This window comes from Manis pentadactyla, chromosome 1 (assembly GCF_030020395.1).
Source record: "Manis pentadactyla isolate mManPen7 chromosome 1, mManPen7.hap1, whole genome shotgun sequence".
In the NCBI taxonomy this organism is placed as follows: Eukaryota; Metazoa; Chordata; class Mammalia; order Pholidota; family Manidae; genus Manis; species Manis pentadactyla.
In genome coordinates, this window is record NC_080019.1 from 220,171,307 (window position 1) to 220,196,100 (window position 24,794).

Genomic DNA, 24,794 nt, shown 5'->3' on the forward strand with positions numbered 1-24,794 from the left:
CTGCTTCTCTCGTTCGCGGTGTTACACCCAGCATCAGATCAAGTTGGAATCGCGGTCCCTGTCACTTATTGGCTGCTTTGAGTTCCCCTCCCGAGTTTCCTCATCTCTGAGGAAAGCAGAACACTCCAGTCACACAACTCTTCTGGAGGGAAATGCCAGGCGTGGGGTAGGGACGTATTCTTCCTCTTATCCTTCTCTCTGTCTCTCACTCTCCCTCTTACTCTCCGTTTTCTCGTGCTGCGTTCCCTCCCCGCCCCCGCTTCTCACTCCCTCTCTCTCTCCCTCTCCAGAGCAGAGACTCCAGGTTTGAGGTTTTCAGATTAAGCCATTGACCAGACACCTTCCATCCCTACCCAGATTCTGGGCCTCCCGCAGCAGCCTGCGCCGCCTTCCCTTTATTCTAAAGGCGGTCAGGTCTCGGGAGGCTCGAATCCTGGGAGACGGAACAGAGACCCTCCCAAAGCCTTTCTGAGTCGGCGGGAGCCGCAGACGCGCAGGCTGGGACCCCCTCCTCTTCTGCTCCCCTCCTGCCGCCCCTGGGCACCAGAGCCTCCGCTCTGGCGGGGGCGAGGGCGCCTCCTGCCTTCCTAGCGCTCCCCCTCCGCCTCCAGCTCCGCGTACAATGACTGGGCCGGAACGGCGCATCGGCCGAGTCTCATTGGCGGCGGCCGCCCCAGCCCCCGGAGAGGCGGCAGGCGGGGGCCGCTGGGGAGAGGAGCTGACAGCAAGGGGAGGCGGGCGGGACGGGAGGACGCGAGGGCGCAAGCGAGGCGGCGCGGGGCACAGCTCTAAGTGCGGATCAAAGCGAGGAGCACGGCGAGCGGCGGCGGGGCCGAAGGGCAGCCCCGGGCCGGGGATGCGGCGGGTGCCGGCTGCCCTGCGAGCCCTGGAGTCGGGCCGCGCGGCTCACGTGCGGAGCAGGAGCCTGGGGAGACGGGAGGAAGAGGAAGGCAGCCGCCGGGGACGGCGCTGCGCGGAGCGGAGTTGCGGGGCTGGCGCAGAGCCGGGTCCCCAGGTCGCGTTCGGTGAGCAGCAGAGACAATAAAGTAGCGCTTCACGGCAGCCGAGCAGGTAGGTGGGCGCCTGCCCGGGTGCCCCGAGCGCGCGGCGGGGGCGCGCCCGGAGCCGCAGCCACAGCGGGCACTCCCCGTGCGCCCCGGGTGCAGCGCGCGGGCTTGGAGACCCCCAGTGGAGGTGCGGGTCCCAGACGCTCCAGCGAGCAGGAAACCCCGCCCCGCGCCTCCGGGGCTGCCTGCAGCCTAGGCGGGAGTCTCTTGGGCACTTGCCGCGGCGCTCTGGTAGGTTTCGTGGTGTGGAGACAGGAAGTTTGGCGGTTTCGAGGCGTTGGCGCTGGTGGGTTTGCAAACGCGCCGCCAGGGACCATGTGCTTGGGTTGCCGCGCGTTCGTGGGAGGTGGAGAATAATGCTGATGAATCCCAGATCCGGCTGCCCAGAGATACTTTCAAAGGCAGCGAAAGGAGTGGGGGGAAATCCCTTGCGTTAGCAGAGGATACTAAGGGTTTCGTTTGGCCGCTAGTATTAGGTGTGTCTAATACTAGCTGCTCCTGCGTTGGAGAGGCGGTGTGCGTGTGGATTCCTCGCTGTTTATTCTAGAGTGTTTCACTTTCATCTGGGGAGTTGGGGCGGGGGTGGGGGCAAAGATGATAATTTTGAGAAATGTCATTAGGTTTGGGCTGGAGGATAAAATCTTTTTTGCACTGCATGTCCTGTGCTCTCTCAACGACAGTACTGAGCAGAAGCTGGTCTTGTTCACAAAAGGGGTGAGAGCTTGTATCAAATCTTCCGCGGGCTTGAGTGAGCAGCCTGCGGGAGGAGGTGTCTCCCGCTCTCCTTTGTGTGGCCGCTTCCTTCCAGATGTGAGAGGGTTGGGCTGGGCGCTCCTGGGTGGGGTAATAATTATCCCGAACATTCCTGCGATCTGCTAGGACTTGTAAACATACCAGAGCCAACTCCTCTTAACTTTGCAAACCGATTTGGTCGGCTTGCCGGTCCCCACATAGCTGTGTCTGGAAGGTGGCCCCTCCGGGAAGAAAGACTTCAGAGGTCTGACAGCAACAGTCTTTCCAGAAAGCTGGTTGATTCTTCAAGGTTAGCTAGTATTTGCCCCTAGAAACTTACCCACGAATTTGAAAGATGTGTGCAAGATTTTAGCTCAATCCCTGACATGCAGTTTCCTGTCCTAAAGAGCATAGATCTATGGAACTTGTAAATCAGATGTCTGGAGAGGAAGAGAAAGCAGCTTCACCTTACTTAACTTCCTCAGGCTGCACTTTCAAATGCCATCCACATACTGTTATGAATGGTGATTAAGAGCTTACTGTGTGTTAGGTAGCCCAGTAGGCACTTTGGGGGCATCATAAATAGTCCATGGAGCGGTATTGAGCCCTAGAGGGAGGTTAAGAAGCTTGCCATAAGTCACAGGGTAACTGGGGTTTACAAGAGGTCTGATTCCAGATGCCAGGCTCTTACCGATGACAGTGCCTCTAAAACGGATGCGTTGTGGTAGTGTTAATAATGATGAAGACAATTACAATAGCTACCTTACACATATTTTTTCATTAGAGTAAATAAGATGGTGTTTAAAACAGTGACAGACCCAAAGTAGATGCTCATTATATATTTTGGTCTATATCCACCAAACTAGGTGGTGGCTATATTGATAATTCTGTGATTGGTTTTTTCCTTTTTGTATATCTGAACATTTTTGTAATACAAATTAATGCATGTCCATGCACACACACCTTTTGAACAGTGCTTACATTTCCTAGTACAGAGCCAGAAGAATTCAGGCAATTCCAAGGACTTCTTGAACAGGAGAGGCTTCTCACTTCTCTATGATATCTGCAAGTATTAATCAAACACTTTATTTGCTTGCATTCGGTAATGCAGGTGGAATGTGTTTGAACAAAATGGTGATGGAACATGAAGAAATCTAACTAAAATAACATTACGCCTAGGTTTGATTTTAATTACTACTGGGAAAGTTCTTGGAAGTCACTGGGTGGGCAAGTGACTGTCTTAAACTTCACTCTGTTTTGAAATTTGTAAGTTTTTATCTTAGAGGCAGAAAAGTTAATGGGCTTCTCAGCCAGGCAGACAGTTGTGCTTGAGCCTAAGTCTAAAAAAGGGTGGGAGGAGTTAACTGTACAGCCACTCCAGAGTGTAAAAGCAGCTAGTTTTTTCAGTCTTGTTTACTGTCACTGGCTTCTATTTCCAGCATGAGAATCCTGGTTCTCCATTTGATTCCACAGATTTAATCAAGACTCTGCTTTTGAGCAGACAAAAAGGAAGTTTTGGCTAACTGACAACACAAATAAGGTACATGGAAAACTGTTAAAAATACAGTGTCTTATCCAGCCTGTAGTATTGTCTAAAATTTCATGAACTCCTCATAGTTACTTTATACACATTACACGTGTAAGTGAAGGCTTGAGCTTATTCTGCAAATGCTCACACACACTCTCTCTCTCTCTCTCTCTCAATCTCTGTCTGCCTCCCTTTCCTCCCTCACTCATCTTCTTCCCTCCCTCCCTCTAAATCTGGCCCAGAGATCTGATCTTATCAGGAAGGCACTATTTTTACATACTCAGCGACTACACTGCTGAGGTTCACTGAAATGACTATCTTCAGCCTACAGATAAATAAATCATGTAACTCAGCTCATCAGCAAGATTTAGGTTGTCTTTTCTTACTTATGTACCTCTTACCTTTCTTCTTTTTAGACATGGTTTTTATTTTGTTTCAGAATGCACTTATCTTTTTGTTTGGTGATTCGTTTATTTCTATGTCATTAAGATTTTCTCTTCTTGTAAATCTGTGTCTTGGGAAGTCAGAGAAAAATGGTAAGATAGAAATTTTCTGCTGTATCCTTGATTTAGGGGCCAAACCTCATGTTTTCCTCAATAACCTGACTGACTGAAGTTATCATGACATTTCTTACCTTATTCTTCCTGGTGAAATAAATTTTTAGCCTAATCTCATAAGAGAGTGTTTTTCAAAATGAAGGTTATAAGATCAATTTAGTGGGCTGCAACCGGCATTAAAAAAAAAAGCATAACAGGGCAGGAAATATCAGCCTTATCATGTTAGTAAGTGTTCTGTTGTTCCATGAAACTTTGAGTCAGTTGTATTTCTGGGGCTGTGTACACATTATGGGTTGTAGTATAAAATTTAATCCTTACTTTGAGTCCCTGTCAAAAAAGTTTGAAAGCCACTGCCACAGGGTGTATCTTTATAATAAGTGATAACTACCCAATTTAAATGGACTTAAGATATTTTTGCATTTTTTCATATATAAGGTTCAAGTTACTAAAAGGCACAGAGGTAGAATTGGCTCCAAGATCATCTTGCTCCAGGCTGAACAATGACTTCCCCATCTGATTTCTTACTGTCTTCAGCTCTGCCTTCCTATTCTTTCCTCTGTTGTATTGGGGTTCCTGTGTGGCAAGAAGACTGTAGCATTTGCTGGTTTACACAATTTCAGGTTCAAGTCCAACAAAAAAAAATAGACCTCCTTTCCCCAGTTGTTGAAAACAGTCTTAAAAACAATTCTGACTGACCCAATTGGCTTGGCTTGGAGGAAGCCCCTGTGCCTAATGACTTCTGCAGAGGTCAAGGGCTTTTTGCCCCAGTGGTAGGTAGAGTTCCACCCCGACCGCATGGACTGTGGACACCAGAAAGCTAGATCCCTAAATTAATACAGCTGCTGGAAAAAGGGGAGATGGATGTTGAGGAGGTTGAATAGATGCTTCTGTAATATCCAAGAGCCTAATTCAATGAAAGCTGATTTCTGTTCTCTTTGATGCCCCAACTAATAGAGGATGAGCTGAATTATATTCAGGCAAATAGATTATCAGTATGATTTCTCATGTATATACATGAAAAATAAGGAAAGCTTTCGCTGTCCCTTTTAACATGGTCAATATAGGACTTATGGCATCAAAATGCAGAGCAGGTCAAATTGATAGTAGTTGTTCTATGATCTGATGACTGAGGGAAAACTGGCAGATATATTGATTAAAAATACACTCCAGTCCCTAAACCTTTTACAGGAAGTGACAGTGATCCTTTCTTGCATTTATGTGCAAATCTTGGAAGGTATTTATTTTGATCAATTTATTGTGCTAATGTGGTGAAATAGTTGTTTGGGTAGTGTCTTTGAGCAAATTATTTGAAGACCACACCTCCTTAAGGCCTAAGGCCACTGAGTTCTCTGGCTCAGCAACTCTTCAGCCTTGGGATATTTCTCTGGGTCTCTATTCCTTCCCCCTTGGGTGTGTGCTGCTTTTAATTATCCTCTGCCACTTCATGTACAATTATCCAGTGGGTAAGGGAGCCCTAATTGTGTGTGGCTGTGAGGATAATGCTCCCTCACAGCAGAGGCCCTCTAGAAATAGGGTGATCATACTGGTTTGCCTGGATCAATGCTGGTTAATGTCTGCCTGCATGTTTGGCCAATAAATTATGTGGTCACCCCACCCATAAAAGCTATTTTAGGGGGCCATGATTAGGGGGGTCTTTGTAATCGAGTAAATTATAAAGAATTCCTTTCACGAGGCAAGATTAAACGATAATGTTTCAGGATGCACGCTTAGGTGGTAAAACATACACTAAAGCAAGGAAGAGATTTCCCAGGTCAGGACAGTGCGGTGGTTCCCAACCAGGGGTGATTTTGCTGCTAGGGGACGCCCCGCAGTATCCAGAGAAATCGTTGGGTCTTGCTGGCTGGGGGAGGTACTGCTGGTGTCTAGTGGGTAGAGGCTAGGAATCTGCTAGACCTCCTTACAATGCACAGGACAGCCCCACAGCAAAGAATTACCCAGCCCAAAATGTATGTAGTGTGGAGATTGAGAAGCCCTGGGACAGTAGTTACATTTGAAGAGGGAGGGAGAGTATTGAGGAGCTTCTGGGGCATCAGATTGATGGATAGATACATGTCTGTTCACTTGGAGATAATTATCGAGATCATAAGATAATTATATTTTGTTCACTTTTTAATGTATGCTATACTTAAAAGGCATTTAAAAAAACCCCGCCAAGTCCTCACTATAACTGAAGGATAAAAAAAACTTCTGATGCCTAGTGGTGTCTCGTTCAGGAGTGAGTGCTCAGTACATACTAGTAGCACTAATGGTGGTTCATTAAGTGCTCACCTGTGCCAGAAAATACTCTGCCAAGGTCACATCATATTTGTGAAGTGGGCAAAGTCTGTGTGTTGACAAATATTTTACAGAAAGGCAGGCCGGGTCATTTTATGAGCACTGGCTCTTGAGTTAGCAACACCTTCTTTGAGCAAATGGCTCAAAGAAATTTTCTACAAATATGTGACTTTGACCAAGTGGCTTTCTCTTTTTTGTGCTTTAGTTTTCTCATCTGTAAAATGGGGAGAATGAGAGTTCCTACCTCACTGGGTTATTTTGAGATTAAAATAACAGAATGTAACATGTTTCACATGGTGCCTGCTACAATATACTGAATATGCCATAAAAATTATCTATTATTATTTGTACTTTCTGGAGGCTAGGAGGAAATATTAATGGCTGTAATTTTTATTGAACACTATGTGCCAGATTTCAATCCAAGCATTTTCAACTCTTGTTTTTCTTTATTGTTATAAATGCTGTGATGTGGGTTAGTTATATCCATTTATTGTTACTGTGTCTACTAAAATAGGGTGTATGAGTTAATTTTAGATGATAGATGGAGAATCATTTTACTTTAAGGTTATTTATTTATTTTAATATATTCCAAAAAGTTTTTTTTCCCACTTAGACCTTCAAACTTTAAAAATACATTTCTTCCTCTGCCTTGATGAATAAACTATGAACGGAGTGGATAATATTACTTAGGATGAGGCTAAGCAAGACATATTGTCAAATATAAAATCATTACACTGTATATATTAGGTAAAACATAGTGTGGGTGGTATTAAAAAATGGCTAAACTGATGAAAGGAAGATGTGAGTGAGTGAAGTGGGGAAACACCAGGCCTGAAAGATGTTTGTGCAACATCATGCACATGAATCACTTGGGGATAGGATTCCGATTCAGCAGGTCTGGACTGGGACCTGAGATTCTGCATTTCTAACATCCTCCCAGATGCTGGTAGTGCTCGTCTGTGGAGGGCACTTTGCCTAACAAGGGAGCAGAGAACCTGGAAAGTTCCTGGACCTGTGCTGGTTGCTGTGGGGGATTCAGAGACATGTGAGGTAATCTCCTGCCTCACAGAAGCTTAATCTAGTTGGGGAGTGATGATGTGAGTGAATGTGGGAGGTAAACTCCCCCATCCAGAGGAAGTGCCACCCCAAAAGATGGTGCAGGTGCAGTGGTCTGCTCTGGAGCTGCTGCAGTGGGCTGGCCGGAAGGGGTGAGCAGTGTGGGATTTCTCTCGGCCTGGAGGATTTGTAGCACCAAGTCAAGAGTTTCAAGACAGGCTTCAGAGCCTGATGAGCCTCATCAGACAGACTGATGAGCAGTATAAGGGTACAGGTAATAGGGAAGGCTCCAAAAAATGCCTGCACGTGCGAAGTGGAGATTTCAGCCACACTCTGATTAACGTGAAGAGTCAGTCCGGAGCGTTTGGTTAGAATAACCTCCCTCTTCAATGAACAAGACCCTGCTTGGAAATTAAAATCTGTGTATTGAGACCCTGTGAGTGCCAGGGCTTGCTAAATGCTTGCTGTACAGTATGTTGTTCCTGTCCCTCAGTGACCCACAATAACTTATACTTTAGAGAGAGGGAAACCCAGGCTTGCAGAGGCTGTGTGACTTGTTCAAAAGTCATACTACTGGTAAGTGACAGACCTGGAATTCAAACTCAGCGCCGTGTCTGTGCTCGTTGGAACCTCCCTGCAAGAGCCCGTGCTCTGTTATCTCTAGCAGTCATAGCCTGAGAGGTGTGGCTTTCTCTGCAGAGACCCTACCTCACAGGAGATTCTAATGGACCATCTTGTTTCAAATGAGCGTGTTGCCCCCAAAAACAGATCCTGAGCAAACATCCCAAGTTGCCAGTAGTGTGTCCTTCATTGTTATTTATAAGAGATGATACTCCTTTCTGCCTTGCTAAATAAACTATTAACAGGCTGGAGTTTCAGCATCGTGACCTTACATAAGAAGTAAATTCAAAACTGTCCTCCCCTAGACCAACCCTGCACCAATAAGCACTGAATGTTTTCTTGCAATGAGGAGACACTTGCCTCTGGAAATCACTAAGTAGTGTAGACACAGTTGTTGGAAATAATTATGCCTCTGTCACAGCATAGGGCCCATCACAGCCCCTCCTGATTCAAAAGGTCTTTCTGAAATACCAACATCCATCTTCCAGCTGCTGCTTGTCTACAGCGACCGCGTTGGTAGGGGACCTGACAGTGGGTGTGGCCAAGCATTGTTTTCAGGCACCGTTGGTTGCACCTGACTGAGGCCAGCGCATCGATTCAGTAATAGCAAAAGAGCAAAGGGACCATATGTGACCTGAGTGGGAAGCTTACAAAGGCACAAAGCTCCCGGAGCCAGTTCTGGCACTGTTTCATTCAAGTTTATTAGTCTGGCAGGTTTCTGCCAGATGAAGGAGCTGGGGAGCAAGGCGGGGAGTGCACTGGCTGGGAAATCAGGAGGCCGGGTTCTAATCCCCTCAGCCCAGACTGACCTGAACCACGTTAGTGAGCTCTCTGGATTTGCCAGGGAGGTGGTGACATTTGAGGTTCCTTCTGCCTCTAAACCTTTCCACCATGAACAACCAGAAACGTGCACCTTGCACTTTATCCTCAAAACAAATAGACATACTGTTCTCATTTTAGTTTTTCAAAACAAGTCTCAGGTAATATAAATCCACTTAAAAGGGCTCCCTGATCAGAAGTGTGTCGGTAGATCGATTCAGTGAAGTGATTTGCTGTGCAGTCAAAATAATATTTGGTGTAACTTTGCCATATCAAGTGTACTTTTGAGTATTTAGGCAAATCTCAGAAGATTAGATAGTGTAGATTCTTTGATAAATCAGGAAAAATAAGGGTATTTGAGGCCATCACAGATGAACTAATCTCATCCTTTTAAATGTGTGCATTGAAATGCAGGATTCTGACTAAGTAATGAAAACCATGTGCCCCTAGATTGGGACCAAAGAGCCCTGCCTGTCCCAGGGGGACTATAAGACTTAAATTGAGGACGTATCATGGTAATTTGCTCCAACTGTGTTAAATTAATTCAATTTGTATTTTGGAAAGAAAAAAAGCGTGCTGTTTTATATACCTCCATTTCTCAATCTAGCTGCATTTTCACTGCCTAAAAGAATGGGATGTCCAGTTTATGAGAGGTCAAAAGTGAGGTTCTGAAAAATAAAGAGTAGGAAGTCATTTTTGCAATGATGCAGCTGCTTTGAACAGTTCAAATCATGAACTGTTCTTGTACTTTCCTAGCCCTAAGCTTAATTATACTTGGAAAGCATCCTGGAAACCTATCATCGGTCTTCGGATCTCAGAGAGAAGATAAAGGGTATTTAAAAAGCGACAGTTTGTCAGCAAGCGTTCATGCTATTCAGTAGATACTTTCACTGTAATAATGAGAGGAAAATGTAACTTTGTCTTCTTTCAGAGTATACAATGCAAACACTTTTCTTCCCACACCTTATACAGTTTCATTTATATAGCATTGCCAAGGAGTAAGTCAGTTGTTTTACTTAAGTGATTTTTCCAGATGATTAAAGCTTACTTCTGCCTACCCACAGTATTTTTTGCTTGAACTATCTTTGATGAAAACATGGCACATGCTTCCTTATTTTTTTACATGGAGTATATAAACGTAGTTAGACCTTTCCCTGACTTCATCTCCTCGTGATAAATATCATTTTTGTTCCTTGTCATCATCCTGTTGCTCTTTGACAGCTGAATTGGCGGGACTGAGTGCCTCTGTATAAATAATCACTCATTTCTATTCCTTTGTAGTTACCATTATTCCTAACAGGGCTTTCCTGAGTAGTTAGCAAATCCCAGGCAGGGTGCTAAGAACTTCATATACATTATAATCTTAGCTAATCTGCCTAACCCCCAAGAAATGAGATTTTTTCTCCTCTAATTTATGCATGAGAAAATAGAGGTTTAAGAAATATGTACTAAGTGGCAGAGCTGGGATTTGAATTCTAGTCTCTTAACTGCAATTTGCCTGTCAATAGCTATTACACGAGTTGCCTCTTGTTGTGTGTCTCCTCCCTGCCCCCTCTTTGGGGATTTCTGTCCATCCCCTTGCTTTAAAAACCTTTGCCCAGGTAAGGGTCCAAGATTAGGTCTGCATCTCTTTTATGGGGCACGTTTTGTTATCTTTTTCCTAAAGTGGGGTTTTGAGAGTATTTTTGCTGATTCCTAGGTTCCAAGACGTCTTCTGCACAGCTGCACTTTCTGGAAGTCTCACCAGTCCATTCATCACTGTGTATGCTAAGACTCTGGGGGGGATTATAGGATTTTCTGCATTATGATTAAGCAACATAATCATGAAACCTGCTATCAGAGGAATTCTTAGTAAGTCTATAATATAAGAGTCAGCAAACTTCTTGTGAAAAGGCCAAGTACTAAATCTGTTAGGCTTTGTTGGTCCTGCGGTGGGCGTTTTAACTACCCAACTCTGTCTTTGCGGGCAAGAATAGCCACAGATAATACATAATGGGTGAGGCTGTATTCCAGCAAAAGTGTATTTACAAACCAGCAGTGGGCAGGAGTTGGCCAACTCCTGTTATAATGGAAAAAAGACCAATCTAGACACTTAAAAAGCTAAGCTAGGTAGGTAGTTTAGAGCCAGTGTAGAGCACTGGCTGGACCCCAGGCCTCTGGAGATCCCTGCCTGGATTTGTCTCCTAGCTCTGTCGGTCACTACTTCAAATTGGGCAAGAACCTTAACCTCACTGTGCTTCAGTTTTCCATCTTACAATTAGGAAAATAATAGTCCTTACATCATAGAGTTGCCTTGAGAATTAAAGGAATTATATGGAAAGCGCTTAAAAGGGTGCCTGGGACAAAATAAGGGGCAGTGTAACTTTTTTGTGAAATTAAGAATCATCCCGAATCTAATTTCTCATGAGACAGAATAGTGCAATGTGTTGATGGAAAGAATGAAGACTTCCTTTGCTCTGAGGGAAATGGTGGCAATGGTAAGGTTCCTGCCTGTGTGGATGGAGTGTGGTGAGAAGAGGGAGATTGGTAGTGCAGGGAGCAGCGTGGGTTAGGAAAGGCCCCGGCCTGGGAGTTCTGGAGAACTGGGCTTAGCTGTTAAGACAGTCTTTAACCAATGTGCCTTTAGGCAAGTCACTTCCCTTAGGGACCTGGCTTCCCTATCCATAAAATAAGGGGTTTCACCTAGATTAGTGGATACAAAGTGATTGCTTACACCTGAATTCTGCCATTAGCCCTTAGAATGTTTTTTTTTTTTTTTAATATTTGAATTAATCACCAGCAATTGTGAATCAGGGGATTGCACAAAAATGCTGGAGTCCTGGTTTGTTACAAAAATTCAGAAGCTCTAGCAACCCTGACTGCATTCCTGTGTAGCAGCAGGTGACCAGCACTGAGTGATGGCGGCGCATGGGTCCAGTCCCTGATTCCTGGAGCAGATGCTGCTGGTGCCCAGCCCGTATCCTTGCCCTTACCACTGCAGTGCAGGCCAGCTAGGCTTCCACTGCCGGCACCTGCATTTCTTTGTCTGAGGACTTTCTCTGTCCGTGAAAGTGGTAAGTTGCAAGTGCTTGGGAATTAACACCTACCCCTCAGTGATGATGGGTTAGCATCCAGGCACCCAAGCTCCCTTGCTGATCTGATGGAATGACTAAGGTGTATGTTCTAGATCATTTCCAAGAGTTTCCCCATGGGGTATAACTTCAATCACCCATGATGATAGATGACTTAATAGGACACTGTTTTTTGGTGTTTTTTCCTTCCTTGTCTCATTTCCTTACTCTCTTCCTGGTGTTTCCTGGGATGAACTCTCAGATAAACATATTATACTTGAATCTTTGTCCAAGATCAGCTTCTGGGGGAAATCAGACTAAGAAACCATAGACTCTACCACTGAGGTCAAAAGAGAATTGCCCTTGTTTTTCATCATGTTTGAGCAGTTTTTCTTGGGTAGAAAAATAATTGTCCATCCCATGCCTATCAAAAGAGGGAAGGTAAAAGATGGACTGGGTTTCTAGAAAATGGAAATATATTTCTTTATGAAAGCAGAGACAGAAAGCTTTGTGCAAATGATCTTCACTTACTGAAGTCTTGCCACTGTAGATGTCTGAATTGTGATTCCTGCAGTAAAAGATCTTTATGGATTTTTAAAGTGAGGACAATTTTAGTGGGGTACTTGGTGAGAAGCAGTCAGAATCCCTAGAGTATAATGGGTAAGTTGCTTTAACCTGCTTGAGGAGATTTGTATTTAAAAGAGGAAAATTGAGAATCAAGTTTGTTTCTAAGAAAGCAAGCAACCATCCTGGATTGCCGAGGGCTTAGAACTTTCCTGGGAGCAGGGACTTTCAGTACTAAAATCAATAAAGTTCTGGGCAAACCAGGATGAGTTCATTGGTCACCTGACTCTAGATGCGGGTCACATAAGACCTTTGGAAGTCCAACCCTTGAAAGACTGCTTACTTCCCATATATATACATATATATATTTCAAAATAAAGTATTTTTAAATGACCCCAAACTTAAATGAATGCTGAAATAAAATAGCTTCTTTCTAGATTTCTCATTACAAAAAACTGAGTAAGTTTAACAGTGTGACTTTGGTTTGCCATTCTGTCTGGACCCCTGCTTTGTCACTGTGTGGACCTGCCTGGTGGTGAGGTAACACTATTAGTTAAGGGAATAAATTTGGAAACATTCAGTATTTCTTCCCTTTCACAGCTTCCACTCGATCAGTTGAGTCGGGGCTCTGCAGGGTTGCACCCGTATTTGAAGCTCCAAGTGCTCTCCTCAAAGGTAACAGGGAGACTGGAAAAGACTTGTCCCCTCGGTTCAAGGATAAAGCACTTGAATTCCCATTGGCTCTTCTCGAGGTCACCATCATCTCTCTTCTCCTGGATGTTCACCTATTTTTAGTGACATTGTGTTTTAATCAGAGATGAGCTTGTGAAAATCTTTACACCCAAATTAGAAGAGCATGTCACAGCTGGGTGGGGGCGAGAAAGAGCTGTGCCCAAGACAGAGGACATAAATAACGAGGGTTGTGAATGGCACCAGAACGTGGACTCTCTGAGAATCAGAAAGCAGATGTGTGGTCTGCACAGCAGAACGTGAAAGGAAGACCTGGGAATTGAAATTTATAATGATTTTGTATCAAATCAGGGAATTTAGACCCTGGAGTAAATATGAGAAGCTCAATGGAAAAGTTTTAAGTACATTTGGAACCAGAAAGATACTTGTTTTTAAGACTAAGTAAGATCTGTCACTTAATTACATTTATGACCTTGCAGAGGTCACGAAAACTTGTCATGCCTCAGCTTCCTCATTCATAAAATGGAGACAAGAAGGTAAGAAAGCTGACTTCAGCTGAGGGCCTGCTGTGCACCAGGAGCAGTGTTAGGAGTAGTAGAGCAATTGTTTCATTTAGAATCTTTGAGTTCTGCAGGGTGGGTATAATTGGCCTCAATTTACAGATATAAGGTGAAGTCTTTGAGGCACCAAAGAGTCAAATAATGTTGCCAGCATCCCTCAGCTGGTAAGTGACAGAGCCAGAACTCAAATCTGGGTCAGGCCGAGCCCAGAGCCTGTGGCAGCCTGTTAGCCCCATGGGGCTCATACCTTACTTCTCAAGGGGGTGGTCTTATTAGGACTCATTCAGAAGCATATCCTGAGATAGCCTGCAAATTGTTTCTTTGGGAAGTGTAGGAATACTAGTACTGAAGTCAGGAAATAAGGAATGGAAGGCAGCCCCCAAAAAGTGGCTCATCAGTGCAGCGACCACAGCAGGCTAGTAGGGCCCCATCTCACTGGGAAAACCCAGGAAGCAACCCAGTGCAGTGATCCCATATGGGGGCCAGGGAGCTGCGGTGTTTGTACACCAGCTGCTGAGGGTCATGAAATGAAGGCTACTTCTAAGAGATTTAATGGTAATTCCTAGGTGCTTCCCTTGTATTCTGTGCCTGGCAAAGCAGGACTGTCAGCCTGAGAAAGCCCTTGGCAGAGAAATGCAAGTGTGGCAGTTGGAAGCAGGCCATTGTGTCCTGAAGTGGTAAGGAGAAGGGAGTGTGGCAGGAGCACGGATAACACCTACTACAGTGTCTGTGAAGTTTGCCCATCCTGTGTGCTCTAAGGAAGGGGAGTGTGAAAAAGGATTGTGAACCAAGAGCAGGGAAGGACAAATTTACACTAATATCCTGTTAGTGGGAGTAACAGGATTAGCAAGAACTTTTGTTTTCTTAAGAGTTCAACAGCTTGTTTTCCTGGCACCTCTTAAGGTCCCTTTGTCTTCGGGAATGTGGTTACTGAGCACTGCAGCAGGTAACGACTGTGGCCTGTCCGATTTCCATCCTCCCCCTTCTCCATTAGGGGAGTTCCTTGTTTTGTGTGGTCTCGGTGGGGCAGTGCCCATCTCTCTCACGAACCAAAGAGAGCAAATTGCTCCTCTCTCTCCATGTCACACAATCCAGGAATGTGGCAGAGACTGATTTTTACCCCCCAGGATCCATTTCCTTTCCTCCTTTTAGTGACATCTCCAACCCTTTGGGTTTTCTCTGAGAGGGTGGCTGCCGAGTAGGGACTACATTTCCCAGCTTCCCTTGTATGTGGTGTGGGCGCCTGAATAAGCTCCGCCTTATGGGAAGGAAAGGAAGTGGTCTGTGCAGTTTCTAAGTTGTTCCCACTGAAAGTAAACGTCTTCTCCTGGGTCCCTCAACCTTCTCTTGAGCTGAACAATGGTGTGGGGAGGCGCCATCTGCCACCGCCGGACTGAGGGCTGTAATGCAGCTGTTGGTTCGCCACTCAGGAGTCCCCTGGGGTAACCCGAAACTGGACCCCCTGTACAGAGGGCAAAGAGAGATGGAAGGAAGAGGCAGACCACTTCAGGTTGGTAGGTGGCAGTTTTAATAAGCGAGGGAACTTAAGAGGCTTGTCTTGGGCTGCCCCAGGATGCGTAATCCCCACACCCACCAACCAGAATCTTAAAAATTCATATGAGGCCTCAGGAGGGTTCAGGCACTGTCCAGTCCAGATAGCCTCAGCGAGACGTTACTCTCACAAGGCTAAGTCCTTGAAAGGGACCTTAGGCCAGGAATGGTGGGCAGAATGTACATTCCAAGGACAGGGGTGTGGCGAGGAGCCCCTGACGACCTGGGTCCAGCTCACAGGTCAACTTTCAGTCACATCCTCTCTACGACCTCCTCCAACACCGGGGGATGGCAGAGCATCAAGGTGGAAGGGTCTGGGTTCCTCTATGTCTGTGTGGACCACAGCTGTACTACCATCCCCTGCCCCCTCCCAGACCATCCTTTAATTGGACTTGGACTTGGAAACAGAACTGATAGAAACCACTGGTCTCTGTGAAAACCAAGAACCTATATTCTGACTGATATAAAGGTTCCACATATGACTTAACCTCAGCCAATTGGAAGTTAACAAGAAAGATCACAGGTGTTGGAACTAGGAAGACCTGAATTTAATTGTAGCTCTGCCACTTATTAACCAGATGTTGAATAAAAAACTATTCTAAACCCCTTCTGAGACTGTGGCATGTATTACCATATTTAATACTCTGAAGCAGATTTCTGACAGCAAAAAGCCTGGGATGCTGCTTGGTACACAGTCACAATCAAAGAAGGATGGCTATTGATGTTATTCATATCATTATTAATAATTCACAACGCTGAGTTGTTGCTAACCAAGTCAGGAAATATTAGTAACCTTATACGTGCTGGCTCTAAGGTCTGGAGTTAGTTTTCCTAATTTCTGGAGAGTTTGGGTGATCCATGGTAAACTAGCAGATCAACAGAAATGTCCTCTCAGAGCACGGTGGGTAGTGAGCATTTACTTACCTCAGATAAAGGATATAGTCTAATTAGTGGAGCAAAGGCTAAGGTGGACAGGCTCCCTGGGTTGGTGCCTTCTGATCCCTCACAAGGGCACACCCTGGGCAGGGGTGTGGGGATGGCAAGTGAGGGTAGAGGAACCAGCTAGTCAGGGGAGAACTAAATATCCTCACTTTTCCCTGGTTAACATGGGAAACCACATCCTTAATATCTGTGCTAATTGCTAGTGGCTTACCTGATATCCACTTCCTCCATTCTTAGTAACAGAACCCCAATTTTGAGGTGGTAGTGTGCTTTGCTAAAAGACTACGTTTCCCTTCCTCCTATATTATTATATATGGCCAAGTGTGACCAAGTGATGGCCAGTGAAGTGTAAGCAAAAGTGTTCTGTGGGTCTTCTGGAAAAGGTCCCAGTTGGGAGCTAAGGTAGGAGGCATGATCTTTTGCCTTTTCATCCTCTTCCTTCTGCTGTCTAGAACACAGGAACAATGACTGGAGCTTCAGCAACTATTTTGTGACTCTGAAGGCAGGAACCATGTGGTTCAGGGTGGCTGAATAGAAGATAAGAGGGGACCTATTTTTACTGGAAAAGGTTACCCCACATGACTACCCGAGGGCCACCCAAAGCTCATTCCTCACCGTTACGCCCTCTACTATTTTGGCTTTATGTGTATTAACGAGCCTTAACCTTGTTTATGTTAAGCAGTTCAGTAGGCTTCACGGCTCACAGCCCCATGCTGAAGGACTACAGAACTACTTCTTTCATTCTCTTATGGGGCTGGGTTAATTTCTTCATCCTTCATGCAAATGCCTAGAGTCTATCTTCCCAGCAGAATGATCGTATGATACCATCATTCTGTCCACTGCGCCCAGTCAGGACTGAATATTTTGATACTAAACTGTACTCTAATTTTTTTCATTTGTTATCTTATGGCCTTTCCATAAAATAGGTGGTCCAAAACTTTTTTTCCAAATACTATATAACACTTCTTGTTTTTTACTTTTCTGTATATGTGGATGGAATCCTGAGGATTGTTCCCACAGAGAGGGATCCTTGGAAAAGGCCTTAGAAAATTAACCTATGAGGTGACTTACAGGTTAATCTCTGTTGAATTCATAAACTCAACACTCACTGGTTATGCATCTATTGGTTCTCATCTCCAGGCCCACCCTGCTCTCCTCTGAGGTGTGATTCATGATTGGAAGTCCACAAGCGACATTTGCTGCACTCCCTTTTAGCTGGCTTCTGATTAGGCTCTGTCAGTGGACAGTGGTGATTAGAGATGGGGATGCAGGAAGACAGCAGAAGGGATTTATGTCTGCTTCCATCTCAAGGTTGTACTCTGCAACAGCAGCAGACATCAGTGGTGTTTCAACTGGGAAATGTATACTTGAGTGGAAAGACTGACCCAGTCCCATATTTACAGTGTCATCTGAGGGCTAAAGGGTGGGGGAGGGTATCACATGGACCAGTGTACACCAAACCCCACTTCTTCTCCCTCCTGGTGGTGCCCAGCTAGATTGCACTGTTCAGCCTCTCCTGCTGGAATACTGGGGTTGGGGAGAGGACAAGGCTGAGCTCTGGCCAGTGGAACATAGGTAGAAGTGTTATGTGCTGTTTCTATGCCTGGCCAGTCAAAACTGCCTCCACTACTTCATTGACTTTCTCTGCTTCTGAACACAGAACATCCAAGCCCAACTCCAGGACCATCAGAGTTGGCAGACTCACTAGAAGGAAGGAGCCTGGGACCCCTAAACAACTTTGTGAAACAGAGTTCCTTCTCTGTAGCTGACCTGCATTGGGTCATGACATGATGAGAAAGCAACTTTTAATGTGCTAGTGAGATCTGGGGGTTGTTTTTTTAAGGTTATTTTTTATTACTTACCCTAACCAGTATTTGGAAAGATTTCTAAAATGATAGCCTTTGACCATGAATCTTCTTGCAGGATCTAAAAATCAAAGTGGAAAATGGTGTAGAATCAGAAGTGAAGTAACTAAAGTGCCTCTAAACATCTGCAAAGGTTACAACTTGCTTGAGGGTTCATTCATTCATTTATTCATTCAGGAAACATTTATGGAGTGCCTCCAGCAATTGTGTGGACTTTGGATCAGCCAGGAAGGAGAGTCTGTCTTTCCATTGAGCCAGAAGACTGAGAAGGAGCCAGCCTGGATATCTTGGTGAGGGTAGGCATTCCTAGGCAGAAGGTGTGGCCAAGTGCAAAGGTTCCGGAAGCAGGAACATGCTTGGTCCGTTTTAGGAATAGAGAATGCGGGCCAGTGTAGCCAGAACACAGTGTGGCAAGAGAGACAGTGGTGAGGCAAGATTAAATCATGGAGGACTTTGTTGACCGTGGTTGGGAGTTTGTATTTTAAGTAAGGTGAGAAGCCAGTGGGTTGTTATTTGCAGAGAGATGACATGATCTGACTAACATTAAAAAAAAAAAAAAACCTCACATGGGATATTTAGTAGGTGGGGGATGTCAAATAAAAAAGCAGCAGGTTAGCTTGGATGTGGTAGCAGGTTAGCTGGTGCTGATGGTGGCTTGAAAACCGGGAACAGTGTGCTTTGGGCAAACCAGTTAAGAAAGAGACAGACTGAGAGGAGAAGGCAGGACAAGAGGGGGCCAAGGAAACCAACACAAAGACTGAGGAAGAGGCTGCCGGGAAATTCATGTGTAATGCAGCCTTCTCAGAGGCAGAAATCAAAGCGCCTTCCTCAGCCGAAGGACCTGGCCAGACCCTAAGAGTGGGTGAGCGTCCCTGTGAAGGAGGGTGGAGCAGCCCTAGCTGGGTCCCACTCGTTGCCCCTGGGACAGTTAGGTGATACGTGTGGAAAGGAGCTGGCCTTTCCACAGGACCAGCAGCAGCTGCATCTGAGCCATCTCCACCGAGCTGCCCTCAGAGAAACTTAATCCAACCCTGAATCCAAAGAGGACTGGAAGTGCTGATTCCCAGGATAAAATATTTGCTTATTTCAGATAGAACTAAGGGTATTCTCATGGGAATATCTAAAACAAAGCAAAAAAAAAAAATGAGAGTACCTGAGGCCTGAATAAATTCTATTTACATTCTAGGTAAGGCTGGGAGGGATAAATAGGCCATTTTATTATTTTTCTGATTTCAGTTCTTCTGTTTCATCGTTATTGTTGTTCGCCTATCTTAGTTTGAGCTCCCCTACAACAGAGCTGGAGGCTAGGGTTGGGGTGCCCATAGTTTATTCTAGGAAGAGATCTCAGGGAGCAGGAGCCAGGATTGTGTAAACAGGGAGAGTGTAGGTCACCACTGGTGGGCAACACGACCTAGTCCCACTGGCAATGCTCTGAGATGCCATATAAAATGCCCCTTAGAATTTTCTACCCTTGGGGAAGTAAAGGAGAGTGTTTTTCCATGAGCTCTTGCCCGTCTCTTGGCCAGGGTTACTCCATGGCTGTCAGCTCCCTCTCATGTCCAAGCTTGCTTCTGCCTCACACTGGGTGGCTCTTGGCAGGGTTCCTGCCAAGGCCCAGGGCAAAAAGCCCAAATCTCTTTCCCTGTAAGCTTTGCATTAAATACTGTTATGAAATGCTAGGTTTTGATGCTAGAAATATCAGAGAAGCTAGCCAGAGTGAAACAAGGTCTAGGTAGGAAAATAGAGCACATGATTCCATTAATTTTTAAAAACTGTAAGTCAATTTTATTAAAGCATCCTTTACATACAATGAAATACACTCATTTTAAGTGGATGACTTGATGAGTTTGACAGACGTATGCATCAGTATAATCATATGCCAGTGAAGATATGAAACAGTTTCATCGCCCCAAAAAGTCTTCTCGGTGATGCTGGCTAATGCTTAAATACCAAAAAGACTTCACTAAGTCAACTGGGTTTCTTAAAAATGGGCAGATGGAGGGGAGGCAGATGGTTGATAGAGGCACTTGAAGACCTGCACTGGAATCAAAAAGAGACCCAAAGGCAGCATGAGCCTATAAAGTGTTTTCTGAAGAAAAGGCTAGGTGGGGCCCCCAGGGTAGACTTGAAAGCAGAAGGCTGGAGTCAGACTGGCATTTTTTACAGGAAGGCTGTAAATAGAAGATCCCATTGTCACAGAAAGTAAAAGTAGGTGCTTTTGATTGTTTTGGACTCCTGATGCAATGAGGCCTTTGAAAGGATATTATCTTATGTTGAGATTTAATAGCTGGGCAGTTTTTCTCCCCTTTGGAAGGATTCAAGTCATATCTCTGATCCTAATGCTACCTTCATTTAAATCTGTTTTTCCTCTATTTAACTCTTCCTTAGCCTTTAGGATGTTCATCTTTAAAATTTATATGTGTGATTTGGTAGTCCCTTTCCACAGGGTTGTTGGACAGAACAAATCAAGCTGACATAGGGCCATAGCTGGGCAAGTCATCACAGAGGAAAAGTGAAATGAAGGGAGTGTGTTGTACCTATTGCATGCTACTTGGAAAAGAAAGAAATAGGCACTTAGGAATTCTAGCTTAGGACCAATGTTGTCTGTTTTACAAACTTGGTTGTTGAATAGATTTTGAGATAGGGATGGAAGTGTATGAGTGCTTCAGACAGAAATATGGGCATGGGAAACAAATGTTAAGAAAAGTTATTCAAAACTTGGAAATAAAGCAAGAAAGATTACTGTCTTTTTAGTATGATACTAGTGTACTGGTCAATTAAATACATCCAGGAGTCATCCAGCTCTCTAGGGGAAGGTTAATTTTGACTCATGATTAACTATGGATTAAAGCATGTTGACTTGTAGGAAACTGATGAGATCCAAATGCATGCTGTCTAGAAGAGCGTAAATTAGTTTTGTGTTGCTGCTGTTAACATGTTACCAAAGTTTAGTGCCTTAACGCAGATTTATTATCTTACAGTTCTGGAGAACAGAAGTCCTAAATGGGTTTCATTGGGCTAAAATCAAGATGTTGGGCTACATTTCTGTTGGAGGTTTTAGGCAGGAGTCCCTTCCCTTATGTTTCCAGCTTGTAGCAGCTGCCTACATTCATTAGCTCTTAGCCCCTTTCTCCATCTTCAAAGCCAGCAGTGTAGCATCTTCCAATCTCTATCTGACTTTGACCCTCTTATCCTTTTTCTCTTATAAGGGCCACTGTGATTATATTGGGCTCACTTGGATAATCCACAATAATCTCTCTATTGCAAAATACTTAATCACATCTGCAAAGTCACTTCTCCCATTTTAAGTAATATACTGGCAGGTTCCAGGGATTAGGACATGCATATCTTTAGGGGGCCATTATTCTACTTATCACAAGGGTGAAACTGATTTTGTTATGAGAGAAGTTAACCCCGAAAATAATGGTTTAATGCATTGTATGACATTAGCTAGCTTCGTACTAATTTAACACTCTTCAGCATTTTTTCCCACTTTGAATATATGTGCATATGTGTAAGTGTGTTTGTGTAGGTATAGTATATACATATGTGTGTATCTTGTATATATGTATATACATGAGGAAGGTATGAAGGTCAGAGTCATATATGTATGTGTGTGTGTATATATGCATAAGTTTCTTGTATTTTCCTTTGAATTACTTTTGTCATCTTTCTGGTTCCTTCAATTAAATGCATGTTTTGATACATGTTCTCTATATACTTGTAAGGGAATTACGTTTTTGATATTTAGAAAATTACACTTGACCACAATGACGAGTCACAGGAGCCAACTGAAATAACTCCCAATGGCCAAAGCTGGAACAATTTAGTGACAAAATAAATAAAATAGTATTGGATTATAACTCAAAAGTATAAAGTACCCATGAGGCAGTGATGTAACCAGTGTGGCTGAATGAGACGTCCCTCTTTTATATCCTCCCCTTAACAACAATTTGGAATCCATCCATAGACAAAAGTGCCTTTGCAGGAGCTGTGCCTTTGCAGCACCATACACCAAGTGACACTGGAAGAGTTTTCTCCACCCGTGCATTGGGTAATAGTCAGGTCCCAGCTGCGGCTCCTGCAGCAGCCTGTAAACAGACTCCAGCCTCCTCTGGCCACAGTGCAGGAACCTTGGAAAACACTATCTCAGCCAGTCACCACAGATGAGAAAGCCTTTGTGGAAGTCCAGGTTTTGAGTAGAGAAGTTCTAGAACACCACTGGAGAAAAAAAATAAGTTTGGACACATTAGAAAGGATGAGAGGACAGTTCGACTTTATCTGTATCACTCCTTTCCAAGGCAACACAGCTCAGTGCCAAGAAAGACCTTCTCTGGGGACATGAGTGTGTGTCAGTGAGCACTCAGCTTCCTCAGCCATGTGAGATGTTGCCAACGGGAAAGAGGACTGTTTCTCTTTCACCACATCAAGTGTACTCAGTTGTGAGGTGGGGAGTGGAAAAGAATGGGAGAGCAGTAGATAGGACTCTCAGAGGGCATTAAAGGGATGTGGATCGAACTAACTGTGTCATCTACTCCAACAAGAAGCCTATCCACAAGCCACTGGGGACACCTCCCCTGCAGATCCCCCCATCTGGCCCATGGGTACCACCAGTACCACACCCCTCATCCTCTGCACTGTGGCCAGCTGTCTTTATGTGCTCCTGAGAATGACAAGAGTGAGCTTTGGAAGACACCTAGTGAGCATGTGCAGAATGCTGGACAGAATCTTTAGTCCAGGCATAGACCACAAATTTGAGCATTAGCTCCACCCTTGGGAAAGCAGAAGAGAAGTGTCAGCACCCTGCCTAGATCATTGCTGGATGGAGAAAAGGCATTGGAGCTTAAGAATTCTGCCACAGAGGGAGCAAGAATTGTGGAAGAGGTATGTCCATAGAAAGCCTCAGAATCCCTAGCAGGACGGATGGGAGGTATTTCTTTCTCAAGTAGGTTAGTAAAGAATAGAGGAGATAACTGATACTACAATGTGAAGACGGCAACACAAAACTTCAAGAAACGTGAAAAATCATGGAAATATGACACCATCAAAGTTTATAATCATCTTTTGGTAACCAACCCCCAAAACAAGGAGCTCCATAATTTGTCCAATTAAAAATTTAAAGGAGCTGTTTTAAAGAAGCTCGATGACCTACAAGAAAAGACTGAAGGACAATTTTTAAAAATTGGGGAAACAATACATAAGCAAGATGAGAAATACAACAAAGAGATAGGAATCATTAAAAAAGAACCAAATAGAAATTCTGAAGCTGGAGAATACAATGAATGAAATGAAAGATGCAATTCAGACCATCAAGAGAAGAATGGGTCAAGCTGAAAAAGAATCTGTGAGTTAGAGACAGCAACTTTGAAATTTTCCAATGCAAAGAGAACAAAGAAAAAAGAATGAATAAAAATGAAGAAAGCCTTTGTGATCTATGATATGCCATCAAAAGAAACAATTTGTCATTTTTGGAATTCCAGAAGAGGGAGAAGAGAATATAAAATTAATTTAAATAAATAATGGTTAAGGACTTAACAAATGTGGGGAGAGATTTGTATATCCAAGTTCATGAAGCTCCTAGGTTACCCTAGGATTTAAAGAGATCCTCTCCAAGACACATTATAATAAAACTTTCAAAAATCAAAGACAAAGAATCTTCAAAGCAGCAAGAGAAAAGAAGCTTGTAATTTACAAGAGAACCCTGTAATGCTATCAGCAGATTTCTCAATAGAAACCTGTGAGTGAGGAGAGAGTGGGATGATATATTCAAAGACTGAAAAGAGAAAAAACTGCCAACCAAGAATATTCTACACAGTAAAGCTGTCCTTCAGAAATAAAGGAGAGATAAAGACTTTGCCAGACAAACAAAAGTTGAGAGTTCATTACCACCGGATCCACCTTACAAGAAATGCTGAAAGGAGTTCTTCCAGCTGAAATGAAGGGATGCTAATTCAGAACATGAATTTTATTAAAATATTGAACATACTTGTAAAGGTAAGTATATAGTCAAATTCAGTATACTCTAATTCTGTAAAAAGATAGTGTGTTTACCACTTAACTCTGTAAGTTAGTGGACAAAAGTACTAAAAATAATTATAGCTACAATAATTTGTTAGTGAACACAGTATAAAAGGAGGTAAATTGTGACATCAAAAACATGAAATCCCATTCACAGTAACATCAAAACCAAAGCATCTCTGATGTTTGAAGGTTGGTTTTACCTTCTTGTAACCTTGCTGAATTCACTTTTAAACCTAATAGCTTTGTTTTAAAAAAAAAAAAGTTAGGATTTTCTATATGCAAGATCATGTCATCTACAAATAGAGTTTTATTTCTTCCTTTCCAATCTGTATATACCTTTTCTTTCTTGCTTAGTTTCCTTGGTTAGAACCTCCAATAGGAAATTTAATTGAAGGGATCAGAGCAGAGATCTTTGCCTTATTCCTGATCTTAGGGGGTATTGCTTACTTTTTTTATCCATAGGGTCCTGCAGAGTACTTAATTTGTTGGGAGTCAAACATTGTTTGGAAGATCTGATAAAAATTACAGTACCACTTCCAAGAAAACTACAAACATGAATAAGTACATACGTTTTCACCTACCATGTAAGAGCTTTCATAGCCTGAGCACAGTGCTAAGAGTATTGTAGAAATTTCATAAAAATATGTCAAATGACTGAATCCATGTGACTTTTTAATAATATGAGGCATGTGTACCACCTTTATAGGTTTGCAGTTTACAGTGCTTTGGTATTCATTATCCTTCTTGATTATCACTGTAACCCTGTGGTTTCATTTGCTCAGGTATTGGTAACTCCATTTATGACAAATTAAACATAGACTGCAAATAATTGGTCAGCAAGTTATTGATGGAACCAAGACCCCCAATACTGTATCA

At 43.8% G+C, this 24,794-nt stretch overlaps 1 protein-coding gene across 1 annotated transcript in view; it reads left to right on the plus strand.

Annotated features, from left to right (window-relative positions):
• The first annotated feature begins 731 nt into the window (after positions 1-731).
• The window catches only part of FRMD4B (FERM domain containing 4B), a 322,173-nt gene continuing 298,110 nt past the window's right edge, over positions 732-24,794 (plus strand). The window contains exon 1 of the mRNA XM_057507519.1: positions 732-1,071. The gene's annotated coding sequence lies outside the window, so the exon portion shown is untranslated. The remainder of the gene's footprint in view (positions 1,072-24,794) is intronic.